Source organism: Microtus pennsylvanicus, chromosome X, assembly GCF_037038515.1.
Source record: "Microtus pennsylvanicus isolate mMicPen1 chromosome X, mMicPen1.hap1, whole genome shotgun sequence".
Lineage (NCBI taxonomy): Eukaryota > Metazoa > Chordata > Mammalia > Rodentia > Cricetidae > Microtus > Microtus pennsylvanicus.
This window is the reverse complement of record NC_134601.1, coordinates 69,266,201-69,282,769: the sequence shown is the minus strand read 5'-3', so window position 1 is coordinate 69,282,769 and position 16,569 is coordinate 69,266,201. Positions and strand designations below refer to the sequence as shown.

At 43.3% G+C, this 16,569-nt stretch overlaps 1 pseudogene; it reads left to right on the top strand.

Moving 5' to 3' along the window:
- Positions 1–14,614: 14,614 nt before the first annotated feature.
- LOC142841205 (alpha-enolase pseudogene) lies at positions 14,615–16,148 on the top strand (annotated as a pseudogene).
- The last annotated feature ends 421 nt before the right edge of the window (positions 16,149–16,569 follow it).

Here is a 16,569-nt window from a genome sequence, read left to right as displayed (position 1 = left end):
GAGACTATGAACAAGCTAGAGAAGGGACAAGCAAACAGCACTCTTCCTTCCAGGTTCCTCCCTTGAGTTCCTGCCCCGATTTCCCCAGGGATGAACTGTGACTTGGAAGCCTGTGCAAATAAACCTTTTCTTCTCTAAGCTGATTTTGTGTTGGAGTGTTTTATAACAGCACCAGAAACTGCTACTGTGGCCCACCCTGTTTGCAGGCACGGGCAAGGGAAGGCACATTCCGAACTAGTCTGGGCTACATAATGAAACACTGAATCAAAAACTAAAACCAAAACCCTAGTGATAACCACAAAATGAAAGTGTAAATCCACTCTTAGGAATACAAGTCGTTGAACAACAGTATTCTGCTGTGTCATGGTATGCCAATGCCTGTCGCTAATGTTCATTCTCTCCTCTCAGAGCCACCAAAGTCCTCCCGTCTCTTGGGCTTTCTCTAATATTAGTGCAATATGAGATGAATTGATCTACCATGACTTCCTTTAAAGGTACAATGGAATTGATTTTTCGTGTGAGTGGAAAGAGTGAGTGAACAAACCCTCATTTGTATACATGGATAGCCGGAAATCTCAAGACCACGTATTGAAAAGATGGCCACTCCCCTCCATCCACTTGAGGTGCTAGCACATCTAATATGATGTGCTTTATTCAAAACGCTGTGACTTTCTCATCAGTGACCTAGGACCCAAGAAGAGAGGGAGGGTATATTTTACCAACAGGCTAGAATTAAGCAGACCAGCTGAAAAAAACTGATATAATTTAATAATTGAAAAGGAGAAACTCACATGACCGGATAAAGTTTCCTACATCCAAAACCAGTGTGGATAATGCAGCAAGAAGAGTGCAAAAGAGAGCAAGGGCAGCTGGATTCCCAGGTTTTCTTCCCTCGCCCCAGGAAGCCACAACCTAGCCAAAAGAGATTGGCCAAGCTTCCCTATCAAGAGAGCAACTTCCTCTAAAAGGTGGTGACAGAAAAAGTTAACTCAGTCTCTTACCCATCGATAACATTCTTCATGCCTGAAGGTAACAGAGATGTTTTCAGAAAGAAAGAAAAGTAAGAGTCATGGGAACAAGCACAAATACACAAATATAAACAATCAGAAATGCTTCTGGTTGAAAAAAAAGACCAGAGACAAGAATATCCTTTGGTGCAAATAAAGACCATCAGAACGCATGAATGTCATCTTAATACCAAGTTCCCGATTTCCATGTTTTTCTTTATAATACAAGCAGTGCCGGGCAAATGGCCCTGTGCCTCCAGATGCTTGTGCCAAGCACAATGGCCTGAGTTGGCCTTCCTGGGTACAGTGAAAAGAAAGAAGTGACTCCTAAAAGTAGCCTGCTAACTCCACGTGTATATTGTGACACACATGCATAAATACATGTGGACAAAATGTAAAATATATGTGAATGCTAAAAAGCAAATGATGATATTTTATGTGTGTTTAACACATATGCACGTGGATTATCTACAGGGTTTTGTAGAATAAAGAGCTCTAAAAAATGGCAAATGTATTTCTATTGTTAAATATTTTACTTTTAAAATATGATTTCACCCTGAAACCCATACTTTACTGAACCTCACCATGTGTCCGCAGCTGGCCTCAAACTCATATCAAACCCTTTGCTTCCACTTCCTGTGCCCTGGGAATACAGGTGTGAGGTACCACACCTAACATCAGGATTTACTTTCTGGAGAAAGGGGGCAAAAAGCAATACTGTGTAGACTATAAAATAGAAAGGACATATAAGTTATAATCTCTAAAACATATCAGAAAGTCTGATGAGAAATGAGAATGCTCTAAAGCTAAAATATTAAAAATAAGAATTACATAAAAAATGTGAGGGGGATAAGAGTGCAAATGATAAAGAATAGAACATAACAACAGATACATTAGCTGTTAAAGCATCAAACAGTACAAATAAAGGATGAATATTTTCTGAACAGTTACAAAAGCAAGAACAGTAATACCTTATCAGTAAGATAGAGAGTTTAATAAGTGTGTTTGAGGGCTGGGAGGATGGCTCAGCAGTCAGCATCACTGTCTGCTCTTCCAGAAGACCCGGGTTCAATTCCCAGCACCCACATGGCAGCTCACAGCTGGCTGTCACTACAATTCCAGGGGACCTGACACCAGTACACAGGCCTATATCATGCACGTCAAACACTAACACACAAAAAATAAAAATAAGTAATTCTCGTTAAATTGAAGCAAAAGATGCTGTCGACAGTTGTGAACCAGTCACTGCCTTTAGAATCATTTACTGCTAGTTGCTGGGAACAGCTTCTGTTCTCAGTTCAGTTTAGTCTACTTAGATTGTTGGTGGGGTTTGCAAGTCTGCTGTTTGAGCACTTAGCCCCCAGCAGGTGGCACTGTTGGAGGACTGTGTGGAGCATCCCAGGCCTGTAGCATGAGGGCAGGGCCTTTGAAGGCTGTTACACTTAGCACTCATGGAATCTGATCTGTAAGCTTTGCATCCTGTCCATTGCCACATGAGGAGTCTCCACCACGTGCCGCAGTCCCCATTAACAGCACCATGATGGCATTGATGACACTTTTACTGGGTAGGGAACCCATGTCAGATCAAATTGTGGGTAAGGAGTTTATAGAAACAGGGGTGATTCTAAAGCACTTGCATCACTCAAAGCCCACTCTCTCACGGTTGAGGACCCACGGAGTCTGCATCTATCTGAATCTCCAGAGGTGGTGGATGACTACAAAGCAGCATCAATCTCCAGACCAAACAGAGCTGATGCACATAGGACCTCACAGAGACTGTGAGATCACTCAGGAGATCTGCAGGAGCTCAAGCCAGATAAAATCCCAGCATGGAGGAGGGGAAGTGGCCACAAAGCCTTACACCTAGCCAATAGCTTTTGTGATTGATAGCTGCTTTCTCAATGGAGTGACACTGGGTATGGCAAAAACACCCCAGATCAGGCCCCATATGCAGTAGTTTCCAGTATAAATAGAACTCCATGGTTTTGTTTTTGACTTACAAACAGACTGTTTTGTTTAAGCAAGAGAGAGAGCATGATGTTTAGTTGAAAGGAGTTATGGAAGGGGAAAATATAAATATAAACAAAAATTTTAAAAAGAAAGGAAACTTTAAAGTAAAATAAATATGCTGAGGCAAGGCTGAGGGAATGGCTCGTTTAGAAGACCTAACTTCAGTCCCCAGACCACAAATGGTGGTTCATAACTGCCTGTTATTCCAATTCCAAGTGATCTGACACCATCTTTTGAACTTTGAGGGAAAATCCACAGACTCACAGGCAGGTAAAATACCCATACACATAAAATTAAAATAAACAAACCCTGAAATAATATGATATACCTGTTGGCCTTGATAGTGCTCTTATCCAGAGGACCTGAGTTCAGTTTCAGTACCTATAACAGACATCTGTAACTGTGAGGCCACCCTGGGCTATTTAGCCCATGTTTCCTTAGTCCTTGTTACATAGCAAGACATACACACATATACCGACACACAGACACACGTTCTCCACATAGTCTGTACATTTATATATTTATTTCACTATTATCGTGATTCTATATGATAAGTATTGTTGACGTCTACATTTATCATGAAAATGGTAAGGCACAGAGAGGCTGAATAAGTAGCTCCCAAGTCACAGAGCAACTAAGATGTTACCCATGATTAAGTCATGCCTCCTAGTCATCCTGATCATTTTGAGGTCAGGAGGCAACCTGGGCCCTCACCATGTAACCATACAAAGGAGGCAATAGATACAGGAAACTAAGAAACACCAAAATGTCACATTCCTGGCTCATTTCCAAGACTCTGACAACTGGTCACTCTTGCTCTATGATTTGGAAACGGATCAGAAAGTAAAGGCTGGGGATCTGAGATCGGTCAGATACTGGTTCTAGGCTTTCTTCACAGGAAGGGGTATATGAAAGAGAGAGATATAAATGTGTGATGGGAAAGAGTGAGAAGGCTAGTTTGTCTGCTTCCCTGATTTCCTGCTGTGGACCAGTACAAAGTCTACCTGTAATTGGAAATTTTGGCCCAGCATGAAAAGAACAGAAAAGTTTCACACCGGAATCTCTGTCAACATCTAGTGGTCGGTAATGTGAATGACACGTGACATGGAATGTACATGTGGGGCCCAGCAGTGAGGACAGTAAGAACCAGGAGCAAAGAGGAGAAGTGCCAGAGCTGTGAGAACAAGAGACCCAGTCACTGTGAGGAGCTGCTCTGATGCGTTTCCTGGCAATTGTTGTCACGTTATCCACAGTGGGCACTATGATGCATAAAACTGATGTCACAAAGCTCCTGAAAACCAGAGCTGGAGTCATGAATTCATGTTTTGGGTGGAGACCAAGACTCCACACATCTACCAGTGGTCTTGTGGAGATAGGAACCAAAGGCAGGGCCTTTGCCTTGTGCTTCTTGCTTTCTATTTTGGAGAACTTACTGGCACAAGATGGGCACCACTGGGAGTCAGAAAATCTGACAGGACCTGCTCTGTAGGGACCATCTCATTCCTTGGTCAGAAGGGACTGGCAATACACCCTGCCGCTCTCCCCTCTGTTCAGCATCCCTCGTGTCTTTCTCAGGCCTGACAAACCCCTCATTCTTACATTCCAGGTTTATGATCTGAGATTCTGCCTCCTCCCCAGACTGAAGCGGTCCATCTACTACTGCAGTTGGCTTCAGTGCCCTTCCCAGCCAAAGTCAGAACAACTAGTTCTCTTTCCATGGTCTCAAGTAGGCTGAGTTGCCCATTCTTGCTTAAAAGTCTTTATTGTTGCTCAGGCCTGAAACATGAGCAAAAAAGAAACTTCCAGATGGCTAGACTCACCCTGACTGGTGTAGAGATTCATCATCTTCTCTTTCCACTCAGCATGATTCTGGGAAGCCTGGGCTGGCTGTTTCTGGCTGTTTTCTTCTCTGAGAGCTGGTGCACTGCCCCAAATGAGCTGAGGAATAACAAAGATCTAAGCCAGACGTCCGGACACCAGACTGTCTCCATTGTGCTGAAGTAAAAAGACTAAAAAGACCTAGGATTTGGAGTATGATGGCAGTTGACAGTGAAGCTATTAGGCATAACGTGAGCTCTGGGAAGGACCAACAGACCACAAAGACAGGCCATAGAACAATGGGTAGGCAGCCTAAGGTCCTGAGATGCTATAAAGATAATGGGGGTGGCCTACCTGGGGTCCAGAGAGAAGGAGAATGGCAGTGGGAGACTTGGGATTGAGCCAATTTATGTCTTTCCAAACAGGATGTGACTGACAAAGGGGATGGTGGTCCATATTACCTGGATCAGATTAAAACAGTCTCAAGACGTCCTCTACATTGTGGCTTCCAGAGTGCGCTGACTCTTTCCCCTAGTATAATTTCAACTTAGGTCTGTTCTTTTTTTTCTTTCTTTCTTTCTTTCTTTCTTTCTTTTTTTCTTTCTTTCTTTCTTTCTTTCTTTCTTTTTTCCTTCCTTTCCTTCCTTCTTTCCTTCCTTCCTTCCTCTTTCCTTCCTTCCTGTGTTCCTACCTTCCTTCTTTCCTTCCTTCCTTCTTGTTTATCTGAGTTTCTCTGTGTAGCCATGGCTGTCCTGGAACATTCTCTATAAACCAGACTGGCCAAAAACTCAGAGTCATCTGCCTCTGCCTCCAGAGTACTGGAATTAAAGGTATGCACCACCATGCCTGCAAAACTTCAGCTGTTTCTTAAACTTCATTATATATTCTTGCATCTTATACACATACTTACTTATAACAGATTGAATTCTAGGTAAGCCGTGCTTCTGGGTAAAGCACAGTCTTTTCCTAGAAGTATCCATTCTAGGGAGAGCACAAAGGAGACATGGACAGTGAGAAGAGAAATTTAAGCCCTGTGCCTACCAGGATATAGGTTGCTGCATCTCGACTTGGCCAGTCTGCTTTGCCTCCTTGATTGCTCTGCTAACACTCTTGAGTACTTGACCAATTACTGCATCCTATCAGAATTCTTCCCTTTCGAGAAGAAGGATCAAATGAACAAATGAATGAAAAATGGACAGAAAGTAGGAAAGAAGGAAGGAAGAGAGGAAGGGAGGAAGGGAGGAAGGAAGGATGAGACTGCTGGTAAGGTCAGGACCAGAGAAAAACAGAGATCCTCTCCACTTAATAAGAAAAACCAGTGAGGTACCTGGAAGTAGGAGTCAGGAGGCCGGAGTTAGATAGGGTAACATCACCTGATTTTTTAGCACTGATACCTAGACCTCCATTCAGGCAAATCAAATTATCCTTTGGGCATAAGGTCCAAAATTCAATCAGTCTCTCGCCCACCCTCTCTCTCTCTCTCTCTGTGTGTGTGTGTGTGTGTGTGTCTGTGTGAGTGGGATGGTATGTTTTAAGGTTGTAGTGGTGTGTGTGATATATAAGCTCTTAGTATAATTTCGTGAGGTATCCAGGGAGGAGAACTTCCACACCAGATGATCTAATGTAGGGATGTGTGTGTGTGTGTGTGTGTGTGTGCTCCCGAGCAAAGGTGTCTTTGCACACTAGTGGTGGATGCCAAAGGACAGCTTTGGGTGTGTTTTCTCAGGTGTTTTCCAATTTTTTTCTCAGACAGAGTTTTTCATTGGCCTGAAGCTCACAAAATAGGGTAAGCTGTCTGACCAGTAAACCCCAGGAATATTATGTCTCCACAGATTTTGCGGGGATTCCACAACTGGAGTTTTATATAGATTCTGGGGATTGCACATAAAGCATCTTCTTAACTGAGATATCCTTTCAGACCTGACAATGAAGTTTTTAATTGGGATACACGATAATCAGAATTATAGTTTTTAAAAAAGTAGATGTATTTTTAAAAAAATGTGGGTATATTTTGAATACATTGACTAAGACCCTGAGAGATAAGTGTTTCCCAAATCAGCTAGGACTCCAACAGACCAAGGTATTATTCCTCCAAAACCCAACTTGTTGAGCCAAAGAGTTTAAAACTTACAGCTAACAGAGGAGGGATTACTTACAGGAGCAAAGCAGCGACTGACTGCTGCGTGGAAGAAGGATTCCTTCTCTGTAGTTGGATAGATGGAAGTGCCTGCCCTGTCAATCGACCTTCTACACTCTTGGTACTCTAGTGTCTCCAGAGGCTACGGAACCACATTTAACTGGGACACAATCACACACAGCTGAAAAGGACATGCCTCACAGAGAGACTAGAATCTCAGGTGAGAGTCTAATGACACCTGTACAAAGCCCAACACCCTTGCATAAAGAGACTTCAGTAGGCAGATGGAGATAGAGTGTATATCAAGGAAGGTGAGAGAGCCATGGAAAGCAAGCCAGTAAGCAGCATTCCCGCCATGACCTCTGTATGCTGGTATATCTGTGTTTAAATGAATAAAGCTTGCCTGAAGATCAGCAGGCAAAGCAGCCACACTTGTCAGCTACACAGGAATGGGGGGGGTGACAGACACCTTTAATCCCAGGACTAGGGAGACACAGGCAGGCAAATCTCGGTGATTTCAAGGCTGTCCTGGGCTATACAAGACTGATTCAGAAACAGACCAGATGGTGATGGTTTATACCTTTCATCTCAGTGTTTGGGTGTCACACAATTATTCCCAGCACTAGAGAGTTGGAGACAGGAGCAATATGCTGGGAAGAGACAGTAAGATAAAGGGGAAGAGACAGGAAATCACTGGAGTGTGGAGACTGAGGGATCGTGGAGACAGGATGTCGCCCTTTGAGTATGAACACTTGGTCGAGGTAAAAGGTCTCTCTAGTGTTTGCTGCTTTGCCTTTCTGACCTTCAGCTTGGACCCCAATAACTGTATCTGGGTTTGCATTATTCTGCTACACCTCTGCTTTCATTCCTGCTTCAAGATTCCTTCCTTTATTTCCTTACACAATGGACTACATCTGTAAACTTAAATGAACCCTTTCATTTTGACTTTTACCACAGTGATTACAATTTAAACTAAGACAGCATATTCCCTAGTGGGGGATAAACCAGAAAACTTTAAACATGGCATTTGAACCATCCATAATCTTCAGCGTGACACATACCCTCCATTCAGAGCCCCAAAACACCATAAGATCACTTGTTTTTAAGAAATTTTTTTTTAATTTAGAAATTTGTATTTTACGGAGAAGTTGCAAAAATAGGACAAAATATTTCCAAATGCCCTGCTCCTAGTTGATTCTTTTGGTACTATTTTGAGTGGATGTATCACAATTATTGAGCCAATCAAGACATTTCTAATTACTAAAACCATGGTTTATTGAGATTTCCTTACCTTTTACCATTACTCTTTACCATTGTCCATTACAAAATCCTGCAAGGAGCCTAATTCATACAAGAGTGGTTCACATGGCTTTCCTGTAAGACCATGTCGTGTGTGTGTGTGTGTGTGTGTGTGTGTGTGTGTAGTTTGTGCTGAGGAATCATTTCTTAGATTTCCAGGGTAAAATGAAACGTTAGTGTGTTGCATCCTTCCCTCCTGTCTTTATCTCAATGGAGTCACCATTGGGAAGTCATGTGTACAATACACCATGATGAGGCTTCCATAAGAAGTTCTTGTCTGAAGTAGATCACCTCCGTCAAGGTTGCAGAAAACATCAAGTTCTTTATGGTGTATATTGTTCATTTTCTAAAAGCTCCCTCCAGAAATGGAAGCCTCACAGACATTGTGGCTGTCCTAGTTTTATTGTCTACCTAACACAGTGCCAGCTGAGAGGGAGTCCTCTAATGAGAAACTGCCTGCATCAGATTAGGAGGTTGGTCTTTGGATACGTGTGTGTGGTTTTCTTGATTATTAACACACATAAGAGGTCCCGACTGCTGTAGGCAATACCATTCCTAGGTCGGAGGCTCTGGGTCAGATAAAAGTACCAGGGAAGCATGAGCCTATGAGCAAGCCAGAGAAGGGACAAAGAAACAGCGCTCTTCCTTCCAGGTTCCTGCCTTGATATCCTGCCCCGATTTCCCCAGGGATGAGCTGTGACTTGGAAGCCTGTGCAAATAAACCCTTTCTTCTCTAAGCTGACTTTGTGTTGGAGTGTTTTATAACAGCCCCAGAAACTGCTACTGTGACAGACTCTGTTGTCAGGCACGGGCAAGGGAAGGCACATTCCAGACTAGTCTGGGCTACATAACGAAACACTGAATCAAAAAGTAAAACCAAAACCATAGTGATAACCCCAAAATAAATGTGTAAATCCACTTTTAGGAATACTGGTCGCTGACCAACATTATTAGCTGTGTCATGATATGCCAATGCCTGTCTCTGATGTATCAGAAATTCTTCAGGTTGAAGAAAAAGAATACTAGAAATAAAAACACCCTTTGCTGCAAAGAAAGAACATCAGGAGGCTTGAATGTCATCTTAATGCCAAGTTTCCTAGTTCCACTTTTTTTCCTTTAAAATATGTACAGTGGGGGGGGAGGGAAATGGGAGGTGGTGGCGGGGAGGAGGCAGAAATCCTTAAAAAATAAATAAATTTTAAAATATAAAATATGGACAGTGCCTGGCAAGATGGCCCAGTGCCTACAGATGCTTGCACCGAGCATGGTGGCCTGAGTGTGCCTCCCTGGATACAGTAAAAAGAAAGAAGTGACTCCTAAAAGTAGCCTGCTACATTCATGTGTATATTGTGACACACATGCATCAACACATAAACACAGATAAAACATAAAATATATGTGAATGCTTAAAAGCAAATAATGATATTTTATATGTTTTTAACACATATGCACGTGTATTGTAGAATATGGAACACTAAAAAATCGCAAGGGGTTTCTATTGTTAAAAAAGTTACTTTTGAAATGCGATCTCACTCTGTAACTCATATTGGCCTTAACCTCTCCATGTGTCCCCCACTGGCCTCAAACTCATATCAAACCCTTTGCTTCCACTTCCTGAGCCCTGGGATTACAGGAATGAGGCACCACACCTAACAGCAGGATTTACTTTCTGGAGAAAGTGGTCAAAAAGCAATACTGTGTAGACTATAAAATAGTAAGGACATATAATTTATAATCACTAAAACATATCAGAAAGGCTGATGAGAAATGAGAATGTTCTAAAGCTAAAATATTAAAAATAAGAATTAGAGAAACAAAATATGAGGGGGATAAGAGTGCAAATGATAAAGAGTAGAACGTCACAACAGATACATTAGCTATTAATGGATCAAACACTGCAAATAAAGGATAAATATTTTCTGAACAGATACAAAAGCAAGAACAGTAATACCTTGTCCGTAAGCTAGAGAGTTTAATAAGTGTGTTTGAGGGCTGGGAGGATGGCTCAGCAGTTAGCATCACTGACTGCTCTTCCAGAGAACCCAGGTTTAATTCCCAGCACCCACATGGCAGCTCACAGCTGGCTTTCACTACAATTCCAGGGGACCCGGCACCCTCACACATGCAGGCCAAACACTCACGCACGTAAAATAAGAAAAAGTAATTCTCTTTAAAGTAGAAGGAAAAGATGCTGGCGACAGTGGTGATGCTGTCACTGCCTTTAGAATCATTTACTGCTCATTTAGTCAGAGCTGGTTGCTGGGAATAGCTTCTGCCCTCAGTTCAGTTTAGTCTACTTAGATTGTAGGTGGGGTTTGCAAGTGTGCTGTTTGAGCACTTAGCCCCCATCAGGTGGCACTGTTGGAGGAGTGTGGGGAGCATCCCACGCCTGTAGCATGAGGGCAGGGCCTTTGAAGGCTGTTACACTTCCCACTCACTGAATCTGATCTGTAAGCTTTGCATCCTGTCCATTGCCACATGAGGAGTCTCCACCATGTGCCGTGGTCACCATTAACAGCACTGTGATGGCATTGGTGACACTTTTCCTGGGTAGGGAACCCATGTCAGACCAAATTGTGTGTGAGGACTTTACACAACAGGGGCGATTCTAAAGCACTTGGATCACTAAAAGCCCACTCTCTCACGGGTGAGGACTCACATAGTGTGCATCTATCTGAATGTCCAGAGGTTGTGGATGACTCCAAAGTAACATCGTTCTCCAGACCCAACAGAGCTGACACACATAGGACCTCACAGAAACTGTGACACAACTGACGAGATCTGCAGGAGCTCAAGCCAGATAAAATCCCAGCATGGAGGATGGGAAGTGGCCACAAATCCCTACACGTAGCCAATAGCTTTTTTGATTGATAGCTGCTTTCTCAATGGAGTGACACTGGGTATGGCAAACACACCCCAGAACAGGCCCCATGTGCAGTAGTTTCCAGTATAAATAGAACTCCATTGTTTTGTTTTTGACTTACATACAGACTGTTTTGTTTAAGCAAGAGAAAGAGCATGATGTTTAGTTGAAAGGAGTTGGGGAAGGGGAAAATATAAAAATAAACAAAAATTTTAAAAAGAAAGAAAACTTTAAAGTAAAATAAATACGTTGAGGCAAGGCTGAGGGAATGGCTCGTCCAGAAGACCTAACTTCAGTTCCCAGACCACAAATGGTGGTTCATGACTGCCTGTTATTCCAATTCCAAGGCATCTGACACCATCTTTTGACCTCCGAGGGAAAATCCTCAGACTCACAGGCAGGTAAAATACCCATACATATAAAATTAAAATAAACAAAACCTGAAATAATATGATATACCTTTTGGCCTTGATAGTGCTCTTATCCAGAGGACCTGAGTTCAGTTTCAGTACCTATAACAGCCATCTGTAACTGTGAGGCCACCCTGGGCTATTTAGCCCATGTTTATTTAGTCCTTGTTACATAGCAAGACATACACACATATACCGACACACAAACACACGTCCTCCATATAGTCTGTACATTTATATATTTATTTCACTATTATCGTGATTCTATATGATAAGTATTGTTGACGTCTACACTTCTCATGAAAACGGTAAGGCACAGAGAGGCCGAGTAAGTAGCTACCAAGTCACAGAGCAACTAAGATGTTACCCATAATTAAGTCATGCCTCCTAGTCATCCTGATTATTGTGCGGTCAGGAGGCAACCTGGGCCCTCACCATGTAACCATACGAAGGAGGCAGTAGATACAGGAAACTGAGAAACACCAAAATGTCACATTCCTGGCTCATTTCCAAGACTCTGACAACTGGTCACTCTTGCTCTATGATTTGGAAACGGATCAGAAAGTAAAGGCTGGGGATCCGAGATGGGCCAGATACTGGTTCTAGGCTTTCTTCACAGGAAGGGGTATATGAAAGAGAGAGATATAAATGTGTGATGGGAAAGAGTGAGAAGGCTAGTTTGTCTGCTTCCCTGATTTCCTGCTGTGGACCAGTACAAAGTCTACCTTTGTACTGGTCCACAGCAGTAACTTAATCAGACGTAGAAATGTACATTGCAACATGGTATATATATATATATATATATATATATATATATCAATACAATATATATATCAATACATAAAAATGATTTAAACAGAGGTAGCAGACTCACATACAGTATTCTATAAAATTTAACTTTGTATCAATATACAAGATCAATACCAATATAATTTCTAAAAACAATAACTCACAAACACCAATCTATTATCCTATCACCAATTTTCCCTCTTTTTTTTCAAGAATACCCATGAGCCTATGAAATACTTCCCCCATCCCTCAACCATATACCAATTATAAACAACCCCAAAAGGATGTCCCTAAACCTGAAGGCAAACTCTGCTGGGAGAGGGGATGTTATGCCCTAAAATTGCTTCCAGCTGTCATGGGGTGACGTTCTTCTTAGGGGTTCCTGTGAAAGTAAATATGGTAAAATTCCAAGATTAATATTTGGTCTGGGAAAATTGCAAATAGTGTCTGAGAGTTTTGAGGAGGTCTGGCCAGGGTGTTGTAAAAGATGTGCACCATTAGGAACTGTCTTGTGTGGTTGGTACCAAAAATCAGGTCTTGTAATAGCACTATCAACATGATGATGTCTTATTAGCCAGGTGGAGTCGATATTGTGTGTGCCCATCTTCTTCTTGGAAACTTAAAAGTTCACGGCAGGAAAATTTATTATTTCTTCTGGGAAACTAAGCATTATATATAAAGACATATACAGACATATATATTCAGTGAAAGGTATAATAAAGACAGAAACAGATATGAGGAAAGGCAAAGAAAGTATATAAATTATTATTATTATTATTATTATTATTATTATTATTATTATTATTCTGTCCCATATCATGGCTCTTGACATGAGACAGAAACTCTGGGATATCGCTTATGGACAGGCTTGGAATTGGAGAGGGACTGAGCCTGAGTCCAACTCCAAAACCAGCTCTCTATATTTATAAATAAATGCACATTAACACATATTTAAAATATGTTTATTATAATTTATTTACTGAACCTATTCAGTTTTCTTGCTGATCCTTATTGGGTTGTAAATAGATTCCATCTGTCAGTATTCAAACATCCAAGGTCCCTTGAATTCTTTGAAGATGAGTGTTTTCCTGCGGAGATAAGCAGAGAACCCTGGCCCCATCCTATATGTTGTTCTTACCATCGGTATGATTGTCATCATTGTGGATGAGCTGTCATTTCTTTTTTCCAAGAGATTCCTCCTCTTCAAACTGAACCTTTATTTATTTTGATGGTACCCAAAATTCTTCTTCTCTTGTAAAAACATGAGCAAAACCACTTACCCAACGCTGAACATATCCTGGCTTCCATTGCAAGGTCAGCATAACCTTGAAATAAACTGGTTGATTTAATTCTGCAGACTTTTCCGTTATTCAATGTCTTTTTGCGGATATTGTCCCCTTCTCAGTAGCGTTGAAAAAAATCAAGGTTAATAAAGCATTATGAGTGAGCAGTGCTGGCGTGCAGGCCAGATGGAGGGGAGCCAACGGCAGTTTGCTCTGAACAGGTGAGGTCCAGACCTGAGGAAAAAACCTAGCACATAGCATCAAATGCGGCCTGCAGGCACAAGCTCATGGCTCTTAGGTCCCTCACTCTCGGCTGGGATGTGGGAGAAAGCTGACTGCAGGAAGGGCATGAGATGGTGCGGATATCAATGAACGAATGGATGTGGTGTGGCCTCATCTGGCCAGAGCGTTAAAGGGCTCTAAAAAGCTCCAAGGACGGGCACCAAGTGATGGTGCATTCGATCAGCATGCTAGAATTAACCAGAACAGCTGAAAACAACAGATACAATTTAATAATTTGAAAATGGCGAAACTCACACAACCTGGGTAAAGGTTCCCATGTCCAAAACAGGTCTGAAGAACACCATGCAAAGAGAGACAAAGAGAGCTAATTCACCTGGATTCCCAGGTTTTCTTCCCTGGCCCCAGGCGCTGCACCCTAGCCAAATGTAGGTTGGCTGAGCTTCCCCATTCAGAGAGCAACTTCCTCTAAAGGGTGGTGACAGAAAAAGTTAAATCAGTCTCTTATCCACTGAAAACATTCTTCATGCCTGAAGGTGACATATATGTTTTCAGAAAGAAAGAAAAGTAAGAGTCCTGAGAACAAGAAGAAATACACAAATATAAACAATCAGAAATTCTTCAGGCTTAAGAAAAAGAATACCGGAAACAACAACATCCTTTGCTGCAAATAAAGACCATCAGAAAACTTGAATGTCTTCTTAAAGCCAAGTTCCCTATTTCCACTTTTTTTCCTTTAAAATACACACAGGGAGCTCAGCTCCCGGGTCGCACGCCCGACTCTCCTGAACGTTCTCCAGGGTGTGTGCAGGAACCTCTGCGCTCTTCCTCTACGGCAAGCCGACTGCCAGAAACAAGCCATGTCTATTCTTAAGGTCCACGCCCGAGAGATCTTTGACTCCCGTGGGAATCCCACTGTTGAGGTTGATCTCTACACCTCAAAAGGTCTCTTCCGGGCTGCCGTGCCCAGCGGTGCTTCCACTGGCATCTATGAGGCCCTGGAACTCCGTGACAATGATAAGACCCCCTACTTGGGGAAGGGTGTCTCAAAGGCTGTTGAGCACATCAATAAAACTATCGCACCTGCTCTGGTTAGCAAGAAACTGAATGTGGTGGAGCAGGAGAAGATCGACAACCTGATGATCGAGATGAACGGCACCGAGAATAAATCCAAATTCGGTGTCAATGCCATCCTGGGAGTGTCCCTGGCTGTCTGCAAAGCTGGTGCTGCAGAAAAGGGGGTGCCCCTCTACCGCCACATCGCTGACTTGGCTGGCAACGCTGAAGTCATCCTGCCAGTCCCAGCTTTCAATGTCATCAACGGCGGGTCTTACGCTGGCAACAAGCTCGCCATGCAGGAGTTCATGATCCTCCCTGTGGGGGCGTCCAGTTTCCGTGAAGCCATGCGCATTGGGGCAGAGGTTTATCACAACCTGAAGAATGTCATCAAGGAGAAATATGGGAAGGATGCCACCAATGTGGGTGACGAGGGCGGGTTTGCGCCTAACATCCTGGAGAACAAAGAAGCTCTGGAGCTGCTGAAGAACCCAATTGGAAAGGCTGGCTACACTGAACAGGTTGTCATCGGCATGGACGTGGCCGCCTCTGAGTTCTTCAGGTCCGGGAAGTACGACCTGGACTTCAAGTCTCCTGATGACGCCATCAGGTACATCACCCCTGACCAGCTGGCTGACCTGTACAAGTTCTTCATCCGGGAGTATCCAGTGGTGTCCATTGAGGACCCCTTTGACCAGGATGACTGGGAAGCCTGGAAGAAGTTCACAGCCAGCTCAGGCATCCAGGTGGTTGGGGACGATCTCACAGTGACCAACCCTAAGAGGATTGCCAAGGCTGTCAGTGAGAAGTCCTGCAACTGCCTCCTGCTCAAAGTGAACCAGATTGGCTCCGTGACCGAGTCTCTGCAGGCGTGTAAGCTGGCCCAGTCCAATGGTTGGGGCGTCATGGTGTCCCATCACTCTGGGGAGACCGAGGATACTTTCATCGCTGACCTGGTAGTGGGGCTCTGCACTGGGCAGATCAAGACTGGTGCCCCTTGCCGATCTGAGCGCCTGGCCAAGTACAACCAGATTCTTAGAATCGAGGAAGAGCTGGGCAGCAAGGCCAAGTGTGCCGGCAGGTGCTTCAGGAACCCCCTGGCCAAGTAAAGTGGATGCAGATCCCTGGAGCCACCAGCTGCTTAGACCCCGTCCCTGATGTCATCAAGGCTGCTCAAGGCCGGCCCAGTGCTTGCCCCTCCCATGCCACTGCTTCCTTAGATGTCCTCAGTCCGCCTGACCCGACCGCCTGGAGCCCTGCTGGAAACCGCAGCTTTGTAATCATGTGACTGGTCTGAATCATTGTCACTTCACTTCCAAGCTAGTGTCTGGAGCCCAGTGTAATCTCTAGGGTGACCACAGGAAAGACCCCTGCCCCAGCGGTTCTACATGCAGAATAAAAGCCTCAGTGACCCATAAAAAAATAAAAATAAAAAAAATAAAATAAAATACACACAGGGCCTGGCAAGATGGCCCAGTGCCAACAGATGCTTGTGCAGAGCAGGATGGCCTGAGTTTGCCTCCCCGGGTACAGTAACAAGAAAGAAGTGACTCCTAGACGTAGCCTGCTACCTCCACATGTATATTGTACACACATGCATAAAAACATACACACAGATAAAATATAAAATATATGTCAGTGCTTAAAGGCAAATGAT